We start from the raw sequence: 12,264 nt of genomic DNA on the forward strand, positions 1-12,264 counted from the left end.
TACAGATGCAAATTAGTTCTGATAAATCACAAGAAAGTTGGGTTGTACACTATTTCCTCATATCCTGTGTTGGGATGGTATCCCATCTAGCATGCAACATTAACATATAATTAACTTGACATGTCATTTGCAATTCATGCAACCTGCTAAGGGTACCCAGGCTAACAAATAACTTTTATTTTGAATCTGTATTTACAAAATTATAGAGAGAATAAGGAGAAAAAAAGGACAAAAGTGGCTAAAAAAAATCTAATTTTTAATTTACTGTATTGCACCTATCAATTCAATTGACAAAAAAGCTTTCCTGTGCATCACTGTCAAGCACCACCCTATGTGTTTCAACACTTTTCGCTATCAATGGTCCATCCCCTTTGCCTCACTGTCGACATAGAAATAACTGGCCCACTTGTTAAATTCACCTAACTTTATTGTGTTCTAACAAACAGTTAGTCTAAAATATCTATAATCTAGAACAGGGGTCCCCAAACTTTCTTACTCATGAGCCACAGTCAAATGTAAAAAGGCTTGGGGAGCAATACAAGCATCATGAACGTTCACACTTGTGCCAAATAAGGGCTGTGATTGGCTATTTGGTAACCTCTATGCAGACTTTCAGCTTACAGGAGACTTTGTTTGGTAGTAAAAATTGTTTCTATGCAACTAAAACTTGCCACCAGCAAGAAATTGAAAAATAACTGCTTTGGGGACAGTGGGAGCAACATCCAAGGGGTTGGTCAGCTAAAACATTCAGGATCTCCTTTCAGTATGTTCCAAAGTTTACTTAGGATCAACTTAATATTTGACCACTGATTGTTCTAAGTACCTATACATCTTATCGCTGCTAGTTCAAGTTCATCAGATTTTACTTCATGCAACAACGGATTCCAATCCGCATTCAGTGCACTCTGATACACTCTTTTGAGGCATCTCTTTGGATATCCTAGCTGTAAAAATCTATATTGTAGATATTTCGTCTTTATCTTAAGCTCTTCAATGTCAGAGCAATTTCTCCTTAACGTCAGATATCATACAGGCATCCCCTTCTTTAGGGGAGTTGGGTGGAAGTTCACATAATGTAGTAAGCTATTAGATGCAGACTTTTTACAATACAAAGAAGTTTCTATAAATCCACTGTCCTTTTTCACCAGCATTAAATCTAAGAATGAAAGTCTCTCTGAATGAATTTCACTAGTAAACTGTAAGCCAATATCATTACTATTTTGGAAAAGATCATGTCTGTACATTTTTCTACAGTACCCTGCCAAATAATCAGGATATCGTCAATAAATCTCTTCCAAGGAGCAATTTTGGGTAAGAATGTATTCACTCTGGGATCATAAATTCCCACCATCCAAGAAAGAGGTTGTCGTAGCTCGGTGTGCATGCACTTCCCATTGCTGTACCTCTTATTTAATGGTAGAGATTTTTATCAAAGAGAAAAAATTGTGTGTAAGTACAAACGGTAACAGTTTGACCAAAAAGTTGACTTTTTTCTCATTATACCAATTAGTGAGAAAGTGTTCAATGGCATAAATGCCCTTAGTATGTGGAATACTCCTATACAATGCTTCAACGTCTATACTAGCTAAAAAGCAATTAGAATGCATTTTTGTATATGCTGTAATTTGGAAAGAACATCTTTAGTATCTTCCTTTAGTCTTCCTTCAGGATCTCATAACTAGATCTACCATTTAAAGGATCCAGAGCCATTACAGTACAGATTGGGTAGTTTAAAAGAAATCTGGGTTGGCATTTCTGAATTTCATGAGTATAAACCTTTAAGGCAGTGGTTGACAGACTTTTTCCATTTAAGGTGTATAGAGAGAGATTCAACCTTTGGTCAGGGCCCCCTTTAGCTCATAACAAGGTTACAACTACAGGAAAACATTGCTTTTTCAGCCATAGTTCCAAGAATATTTAGGACCTTTAGGTTTTCTTCCCAAATTTCACTGTTATTGACTTCAAGTTGAGCTTCCAGAAATATCTGTGATCATAGGTTGACATAGTCGTTTACTGTTACATAGTCTTTTTTTTACTATTACATAGTCGTTTACTGTTACATAGTCTTTTTTTTTTACTATTACATAGTATTACATACTATTACATAATTACATAGTCTTTTAATATTACCAAAACCTGGAAAACAGTTATTCACAAATGCAGCCCATTCTTTCACTAAAGTAAGATTTACAGGCTATGATTCATGATTTAATTGAATAAATTAAACATGAATTAGAAGAGCTTTCAGATTAGTTGATTTATTGACACTCTAAAAATAATTTGTGGTGTGATAAATTTGTATACACTGCTGTGTTCAAACAATTGTTGATTCCCCATTCAAATTAATAAGTTGCCTTCATGAATGATAGCCGCTGTGTCAGACTATTGATTTGTTGTCTCTGAGGCAATGTGAGAGAACACCTAGGCTCAGCTGAAAGGGAAATTAATGTGCTATTTTTTAAATCTGTACAACATTTTCCGATAAAGTGTAGCAGAGAGAATGGGTATTTCCCACAGATCCCAATGTTAGTTACAATAATGCTCTGCTGAGGTATGATATGAGTAGATGATTCCCTGTAAATGAAACTGTTGTTCACAATGTTACATTTTAAACCAAATACATGGACTTTGACTATTTAATGTTTCATTTCTAAAGCAAAAATAGAAACTACTATTTTAAGGGATTAAGACCTATATAAAGTTGGAGTGACACTTTATTTTGTTTAAAACAAGAATTTTTCACTGGTACAGACGGACTAGATGATTAGATGGTCTGCAAAAAGTGATCTTAACACAGGTCTTGACTTGAATTCATAACAGGCCAAGTATCCAAAACAGAGATACTCAGGCCTAATAAGTAGTGACAGGCTATGGCATCTGGAGCATCTACAGATCTACACTCTGGGCCTGGCCAGACACCATTCCACTACATGAGCGGCATCAACTTGTAAGCTGGGTAAGGAAGGACAGGTGACTGTGCAGCCAAAAGCCTTAAAGCCTTTGTTTAGAACAAAATATTGTTGTGCCTTAAAAAAATTATTATATGGCCTCAGTATCCATTTAATTTTCTCAGCTTCATTTACAGGTGCTTCTATAGATGTTTAGAAGCATTTTTTTATGGCTCCACAAAGTTGTGTGCTGGTTTGTGTCTTTCTTATTATGTAATTTTGCGATCCAAAGCACAAGCTGCCTACTCCTGCCGTAAGGGTGCCTCAAGCAGCAGTGAGCAGCCATTTACTGGGGCGATAAAAAGCCACCCCTGATTAAGTTTAAAGCCATATTTCTGTTTTACAAACAGAAATTGAAACTTTAAATATTTAAATTACAATAGCAATCTCTGTACTAGAGATGTGCCACCATCCCACGTAAAAGCTTAACCTTAGGTACAACAACCTTGGGGTCAATAAAGCACAGGGACAACAAAATTTCAGTGGCTCAGTGAAAAATGATGGCCAAGAAGCAGTGCAACACATCTGGAGTTATTGTGACAAGGTATATAATGTATCCCTACTGTAAATCTATGCCTTCCATGACCATAAACAGACAGAAGGCCACAGGCTAAGTGTGTTTTTAAAACAAACCATCATGTTTTTCACACTTTACATATGTCCTATGTGAGATGGGGCACTGCTGCCATGAAGCAAATTGAGGAACTTGCCTCAGGTGGCAGCACCCCTGAAGTTTCCATGGGTGGCAAGAAAATGCTCCTGGTAAAATTAAGATACAATATTATTTATTATTTTTAAATTGGAATTTTAGCTTTTAGTGCAGAGAGCGATATTGCACTAGCGGTGTGGCCCCGTTTTCGCCCCTGTGATGCAAAAATCCTAAGAACTGGGCGAGGGGGGTCAGCATTCCCTAGGCCACTTCAAGCAGTAAGGGGTCAAAATACCTCTGAATGTGAGCACCCACAGGTGAAGGTCCTTGCACTTGAAAATGAAGCACAATGGTCTATGCTTTTCATATAAATACAGCACTGCCTGCTTTTGGCATCACGGTGTTCATAAGGGTTGGGCAGAGAGAGACATGTACTTGTGGGCCATTCAAACTTGCAAGTCAGGAAGCATTGGCAGGTGCATATTGCTAAGTAGCTCTGTGCTTACCACCGGCCCTATGGTAAATGGTAAGTACAAGACTGCCATTCATCAGCATTGTGCTTTTTAACTTGGTGCCCTTGATTTGCATCTGGAGAATTTGTAAATTACCTTTTATATGTTATTTCATGGCCAGGCATAATGCTCCACTTTTTCAATTTGTCTCATTTTCCAATCTCCATCTCATGGTGGATATGCAAAAACCCTTAATTGTACAATAGATAATGACGCAATTATGCATGTGTTTTTGTTGTTGTTGTGTATGTTTATATAATGAAATGGCTTTGTACACTGCGCCAATATACTAGACATAAACTGACAAAGACTGATTAATTTGCAATCACTGAACACAGAGCCTGACTAGTAATAATCATTTACATGATTGTTTATACAGGATCAATAATCACCCTTCACATCTCAGCTGCAATAAGTCTTTTTTGTTTTTATAGAAATACTATGGAGCCCAAGGTGTAGTGCATATGCAGTTGTCTGAAGGTAGAAAGACTGAGGGTGATTCCCCCCCCCCATAAGAAATTATTTCTATATATGCTGGCATCACCCTCCCTCATCTAAAAATATAATGTACTTGTCCTACAGATGATAAACACACACTACCTTTTTCTGAATTACTGGTAAGTTGGCATAAAGCAAAACTTAAGCAGAGGTTCGAATAATTAACATTCTTTATTAACATGCTACTTCTCATTTAGAAGAAAAAATAAAATTATAAGACAATTTCACTCTCCTGGGCCTTTATAAAATCACCAAAACTATACTTCTTTTTAAGATTTACTATGTTCAAGTAGTGCCAACTTTTTTCAAACACTGGGTTCCCCAATATAAAGTAGTCAGACTGTTAACCAAACACTTTGGGGCAGATTTACTAATCCACGAATCTGAATCCCGAATGAGAAAAAATCGGATTGGAAACTAACATTTTGCAACTTTTTCGACTTTTTTCCGAATTGTTGCGACTTTTTCGTAGCCGTTACGACTTTCGCGAATTGTCACGACTTTTTCGTAGCCGTTACGACTTTCACGAATTGTCGCGACTTTTTCATATTGAGCGCTTTTGTACTCGCCGCGACAGTACAATTTTTTCGTGACGGCGATGAAAAATTCACGACAATTTGCGAAAAAGTTGTGACAGCGATGAAAAAGTCGCGACAATTTGCAAAAAAGTCACGACAGCGATGAAAAAATCGCAAAATACCGATCATTACGAAAAAACCGCATTCGGTCCGTTCATGGATTAGTAAATCTGCTCCTTTGTGTATCACTATTTAATTTAAAACTCCTAAAATGTCTTGCTGCTCTGGCAGCCATAAACTGGCTACACTATGGGTTAAATTACTAAAACTTGTTTTTTTTTTCTTCTAGCCTTCAAAGTCATATAATTTTGAATTAAACTTGATCATTGTTGTATTTAAATAATGTCACGTTAAAACTTGAATATTTCTCGAAAAATTCAAGTTTAAATGGACATTCGCTTCCATTAATCTTCTTTATTTTTCCCAAATAGGAATTGCTCCAGCAGCCATTTTAGGAGCATTGGTGCTCATTCTTGGAAAACAATAATGTGTTTAAGTTTCACTTGAAACTGGGTGAAATAGAAAACAATATTGGAATTAACTTCCCTTTAATAATGAGTGATTTCCCCTTCCCCTTGAAAGTGTGTGAAAAGGGATGGATTCTCCTCAAAGGAGTGACCCTTGTCTTTTAGGTTCGACCTCCTGAGCCATTGGCTTGGTGAGCAGTTGCTTCGTCTCCCCAGTGTATAGGTCTGAGCACTCCTCACTACATTGGACTGCCTATACCACATTGCTTCGTTTTTCCTTTGGTTTTGGATCCTTCAGGTGTACCATCAGTTAATAGAGCTTCTTCAGCAGAAAGCTATATTGTAATCTGTTTTTCAACAACACAAAAGTTTTTTTTCTAATTTTAAAATTCCACATGGGGATAATAATATTCTTTATTTCCCAGAGTGCCACAGACATGTGACTTGTGCTCTGCTAAACTTCAGTCATACTTTACCACTGAGCTGCAAGTTGTAGTGTTACCCCCCCTTTCCCCGCCAGCAGCCGATTAGCAGAACAATGGGAAGGTAGCAAGCCAGAATGACACCCGTATTGCTAAAAGTGGTAGATATCAGAGTAGAGCTCAATAGTAAAAAATCCAAGTCCAGATAGGGACTCCTCCAGTTACATGAGAGTAGAAGAAACAATAGGTTACCTGAAAGCAGTTCTAATGTGTAGCACTGGCTCCTTCTAAAAAATACATTTGTTGGTTCATAAATACAATTTTAAATGGTAGAATGAATTATTTGCTATGTAAACGTGTAAAAGTGTAATTTAGAAATAAAATGTACATCATAAAAATCCTGACAGAATCCCTTTAATCATGCATAGAACTTATCTTCCCCAGGTCCCCTAGCAAAAGATATTTCATGGCGCATGGCTCCACCACTTGTCCAACCTGTGATTGCTATCTTTTATACTAAAGACCTGGGCTGGGGTAAGCAGGAAGGTAATGCGCTTTTGCCAGGCCCCCTCTCCCACCAGGCCCCAGTGTCCACAGCCTGTATTCCTCCAGGATTTTTTTAAATATATGTTAGACTGAGTGTGTCAGTAAATGTGGGTAAGGAAAACTGAATATCTGTATTTATGTTAATACTCTCTAAACAAATAACCATATATTACATATACATGTAAGAATTGATAAGAAATACAGTTTATAATAAGTATAAAATAAATCTTTTTTTAAATAAATAATAATATATATATATGCATATATATATATATACTGTATATATATGCATATATGCCATTACTTAACCAATAACTCTGCTTGCTGTTATTTTATTTGCAATATCAACCTCTCGGCACAGGGAGGTTTGGTCATTTAGAAGACTGAGAAACCTATTCAGTGTGCTATTTATACCATAAGGCATAGTTTGTACTCACTTTTTTTCATATACTTCCCAGTCTCTGGCAAATAATAAGCATATTAATCCTATGACACAGAGAGTATATAATACCATTTTCAAATTACCATCACTTTAGTAAAAATTCCCTATTTATAACCAATTGGGTGGAGACAAAAATTGTGGCTGTCTCTTTCAATACCTAAAGAATGTTTATTTCCTATCCTAAATGTTAGAATTTTAATTTAATCTGTGTGGACTGCTACTGACGCAGCTCTTCGTTTCAGTGGGCCTCTTACCAAAGATGTATATCAGCAATAAAATGCAAAGTCATTTTCCCCATCAGGCTATTTTCAGATTTTTAGGAAATTGTTATGGAAAAATACATGAAATACTTTTCCTTTTCTACAATGCAACTAAATAACCATGAATAAGACTTTATAGTGATTGCTTTATATGTTTATATTTAATAAATTACCAGTTTTTTTTCACTTTGCAAGACCTGTGAGTGCAGTGTTTTATATATATATATATATATATATATATATATATATATATACAGGTCCTTTTCAAAAAATTAGCATATTGAGATAAAGTTCATTATTTTCTGTAATGTACTGATAAACATTAGACTTTCATATATTTTAGATTCATTACACACAACTGAAGTAGTTCAAGCCTTTTCTTGTTTTAATATTGATGATTGTGGCATACAGCTCATGAAAACCCAAAATTCCTATCTCAAAAAATTAGCATATTTCATCCGCCCAATAAAAAAAAAGTGTTTTTAATACAAAAAAAGTCAACCTTCAAATAATTATGTTCAGTTATGCACTCAATACTTGGTCGGGAATCCTTTTGCAGAAATGACTGCTTCAATGTGGCGTGGCATGGAGGCAATCAGCCTGTGGCACTGCTCAGGTGTTATGGAGGCCCAGGATGCTTCAATAGCGGCCTTAAGCTCATCCAGAGTGTTGGGTCTTGTGTCTCTCAACTTTCTCTTCACAATATCCCACAGATTCTCTATGGGGTTCAGGTCAGGAGAGTTGGCAGGCCAATTGAGCACAGTAATACCATGGTCAGTAAACCATTTACCAGTGGTTTTGGCACTGTGAGCAGGTGCCAGGTCGTGCTGAAAAATGAAATCTTCATCTCCATAAAGCTTTTCAGCAGATGGAAGCATGAAGTGCTCCAAAATCTCCTGATAGCTAGCTGCATTGACCCTGCCCTTGATAAAACACAGTGGACCAACACCAGCAGCTGACATGGCACCCCAGACCATCACTGACTGTGGGTACTTGACACTGGACTTCAGGCATTTTGGCATTTCCCTCTCCCCAGTCTTCCTCCAGACTCTGGCACCTTGATTTCCGAATGACATACTTTGGACCACTGAGCAACAGTCCAGTGCTGCTTCTCTGTAGCCCAGGTCAGGCGCTTCTGCCGCTGTTTCTGGTTCAAAAGTGGCTTGACCTGGGGAATGCAGCACCTGTAGCCCATTTCCTGCACACGCCTGTACACGGTGGCTCTGGATGTTTCTACTCCAGACTCAGTCCACTGCTTCCGCAGGTCCCCCAAGGTCAGGAATCGGTCCTTCACCACAATCTTCCTCAGGGCCCAGTCACCTCTTCTCGTTGTGCAGCATTTTCTGCCACACTTTTTCCTTCCCACAGACTTCCCACTAAGGTGCCTTGATACAGCACTCTGGGAACAGCCTATTCGTTCAGAAATTTCTTTCTGTGTCTTACCCTCTTGCTTGAGGGTGTCAATGATGGCCTTCTGGACAGCAGTCAGGTCGGCAGTCTTACCCATGATTGCGGTTTTGAGTAATGAACCAGGCTGGGAGTTTTTAAAAGCCTCAGGAATCTTTTGCAGGTTTTTAGAGTTAATTTGTTGATTCAGATGATTAGGTTAATAGCTCGTTTAGAGAACCTTTTCATGATATGCTAATTTTTTGAGATAGGAATTTTGGGTTTTCATGAGCTGTATGCCACAATCATCAATATTAAAACAAGAAAAGGCTTGAACTACTTCAGTTGTGTGTAATGAATCTAAAATATATGAAAGTCTAATGTTTATCAGTACATTACAGAAAATAATGAACTTTATCACAATATGCTAATTTTTTGAAAAGGACCTGTATATACATATATATATATATGAGAAACTAGGCACTCATGTGTAAGACTACTTCGCCTGCATAATCACTGATCTCCGAAGAAATCTTGCACTTCTCAGGACTTATAATATCCACAGAAATTTTTAGACGGTTGTTTCTGTCCCACCAGGGCCTTTCTCAAAGTATATATATATTTTTTTTTCAGTAACAACAACCTGAAAAAATGTACACATATGCAATTAAAATGTTTCTCTTGTTAACTCTAAATGATGATTTTTTTTAAAATGCATTGTCAGTTAGTTGCTTTAACAAACCTTTGAAGATGACATAACAAGCAAACTAGGAATTATCAAATGTAAATGTAGTAAATGACACTGTCTTCAAGTTAAATTATTATAGGGTACTGCTTGGCTGCTCTTTGGTAACCGGATTGTCTAGCCAGCAGTGGAATATGTTGATGCCTTATAAATCCTTTTATAATATAATTAAATAATACTAGTGGTATTAATTTCAGTTAATTTTGTTGATTATTTTGATCACCCAGCAAAAAAAGAACAAAAAAAAAACACCAGTAAATGTATTTATGTTTTTTTTGGTGAACCCCCTTATTAACTAGTGGCATTAGTTATTTAAACTTATTGCTGTAAAAACGCATGATTCCCACAGCTTTTTTGGTCATGCTAACTTACCTTTACACAGCCATTTTTTAGATCATATTAAGAAGTGTTCAATTTTTAAAAAATGAGCCATTCCTCCCATATTACCATTGTATCTAAATTAATTTAGTTCTTTAATAATGAGTGCAGTTTATCAGAGAATTCCTTGCTAATGCTCATTGGAATCATTATAGATTACTGATTCAGAGGAACATTACATCAGGGAGGAAATCCGAAAGAGCATCTCCCTTATATACACAGGCTGGAGTGTCAGTGATCACAGAAGCACAAGACTGCAGCATCCTGCTTCTGTATCAGCTCAGGAGGACTTGCCCCCACTTTTCATCCTTAGTTGGTCATGAAACTAAAGACACAATTTTTTTTGTTGGTGCTGTTGGTGGCATACACAAAGTGCGCTGTTATAACTGGGGTAAGTTATTCCAACCATATTTTTGCATGGATTAAATAAGTCATTGGAAACATTGTGATTTAACATAGCATAATGTACCAATCTGGTTCCTTAAGGAACATTTTCTGAAACTAATTATGTTTAATCCAGAATCCAAACTAGCAAATGACAGTTCTACTTAAATAAAATCTGTTATATATATATTTTTTTCAAAAATGTGTAAAATATTCAGATTCCTTAGTGTAGTATAATCTATGTGAATAATTGCATAGTTGTCCATGTGTATCAAATATATGCTATTCAGGAATGTATTTTATAACTTTTTTTGGTGTTTATATTAATGTTTGTACAACAAATATACATTTTAACTTTTGAGTTCAGCATCAGATACTCTTTAAATTCAGTATTATTTATATGGTAAAAAGTGTCTTTTTGGTTAGTGTTGTTTCACTATAGTTTAAATGACAATTACAATTGCTGAAAAACTGGACTTATGTTCGATTCCCAGCATTTTTATTCTTGGGGCTATTTGTCTACAATTTTTGTGGCAATTCACAATTTTGCCCATGACTAAATATTTCTATGAATCCTAAGTAAATTCCTCTGCAAGATAAAAATAAAACAAGTTTAAAACCTAAACAACATGAGTTTAATAAGGCTTGTGGTTAAAATAGATTTTTCATGATTAAAAAAATGCAAAAAGTATGTTGTTGTTATTTCTTAAGCTTAACAGGCAAACAGAGTGACTGAAGCTACTAATGTTTGTTCCATACAAGGTAGATAATTAGATTAGCAGATGATTCCTGTGCATACATGGATATCTGTTTATCTCTGTACTTTTATTCTAAGGGGCAGATTTATCAAAGTGTGAGTTTAGAACTTAATACATAAAAACTCACCCACATTCTATTCATTCCAATGGGATTTTTAGAGGCGTATTCATCAAATGGTGAGTTCTAACTTTCACCCATTGATAAATACGCTTCTAGAAATCCCATAGGAATGAATAGAATGTGGGTGAGTTTTTATGTATTAAGCTCTCAACTCACATTTTGATAAATCTGCCCCTAAGTATCTACTTCACAAGAAGCTACTCTGTGTTTGGTGAAATTTCCCTGTTTGGCTGAAGACTAAAACAATAGGCAAAAATTATGTTCAACACAAGCCCTATTCACTGAACTAATGTTGAACTAGTGGGTATACTGCCCCTTTTAGCCTTTATTCTTTAATAAACCTTAGGCTCACACAGAAAGTTAAAAAGAAACATTTTACCAGTGACATTTGTGGAACTGTATTAGCCTAGATATTACCCTTGTCAGCTGGCATTCATTCCTTAAATGAAAATTATAATTAAAAAACAATCTGATCCTATAAGAGAAAATTGCAGGATTCCTAATTGTTATAGTACACAAACAGAATTGTAGTAACTGCCTGTCCAGACCATTGAAATCCTCCTCCCCCTTTTTCTCCACACTGCAGCCTGTGAGGTGCTCAGATAGCTTTCTACAAAACATTATGATGTCAAGAAACCTATGGCACTTCCCACTGAAATTAATGGAAAGGAATTCAAGGTTGCTTGTGGTATTTGCGACTCTGCCACAAGTAGTGACAATCAAAGCATTGTGAGCACCATAGCACAAAGACATGCACTACTTTTTATCTGCTTTAAATAAGACTTGATTTATTTAGTATCTATTAGTTATACTGTATATCACTGTCAAATTGTACTTTACAATGATATCTAACCCTAAATCTGAGCCACTATTAATAACCAGTGTAATATCACTGAACATGTCCTGCATGCAGAAAAGACCTGTTTCTACCCAGTAAAGAGAATAATTTATGAAAAGCATATGAACATAATATGTAATTTATGTAAAAATTGTTAGCAAAGTGCATGTGTCAACCTTGCTTGAGTTATAAACTAGCATCCTCTTGCCATTCTCTAGGCGTGTGAGAAAGATCTGCAGTGTGGAATTGGGACTTGCTGTGCAATCAGTCTGTGGTTACGAGGGCTAAGGATGTGCACGCCGCTGGGGCAAGTAGGAGAAGAGTGTCACCCG

Source organism: Xenopus tropicalis, chromosome 2 (genome assembly GCF_000004195.4).
Source record: "Xenopus tropicalis strain Nigerian chromosome 2, UCB_Xtro_10.0, whole genome shotgun sequence".
NCBI classification, from domain to species: domain Eukaryota; kingdom Metazoa; phylum Chordata; class Amphibia; order Anura; family Pipidae; genus Xenopus; species Xenopus tropicalis.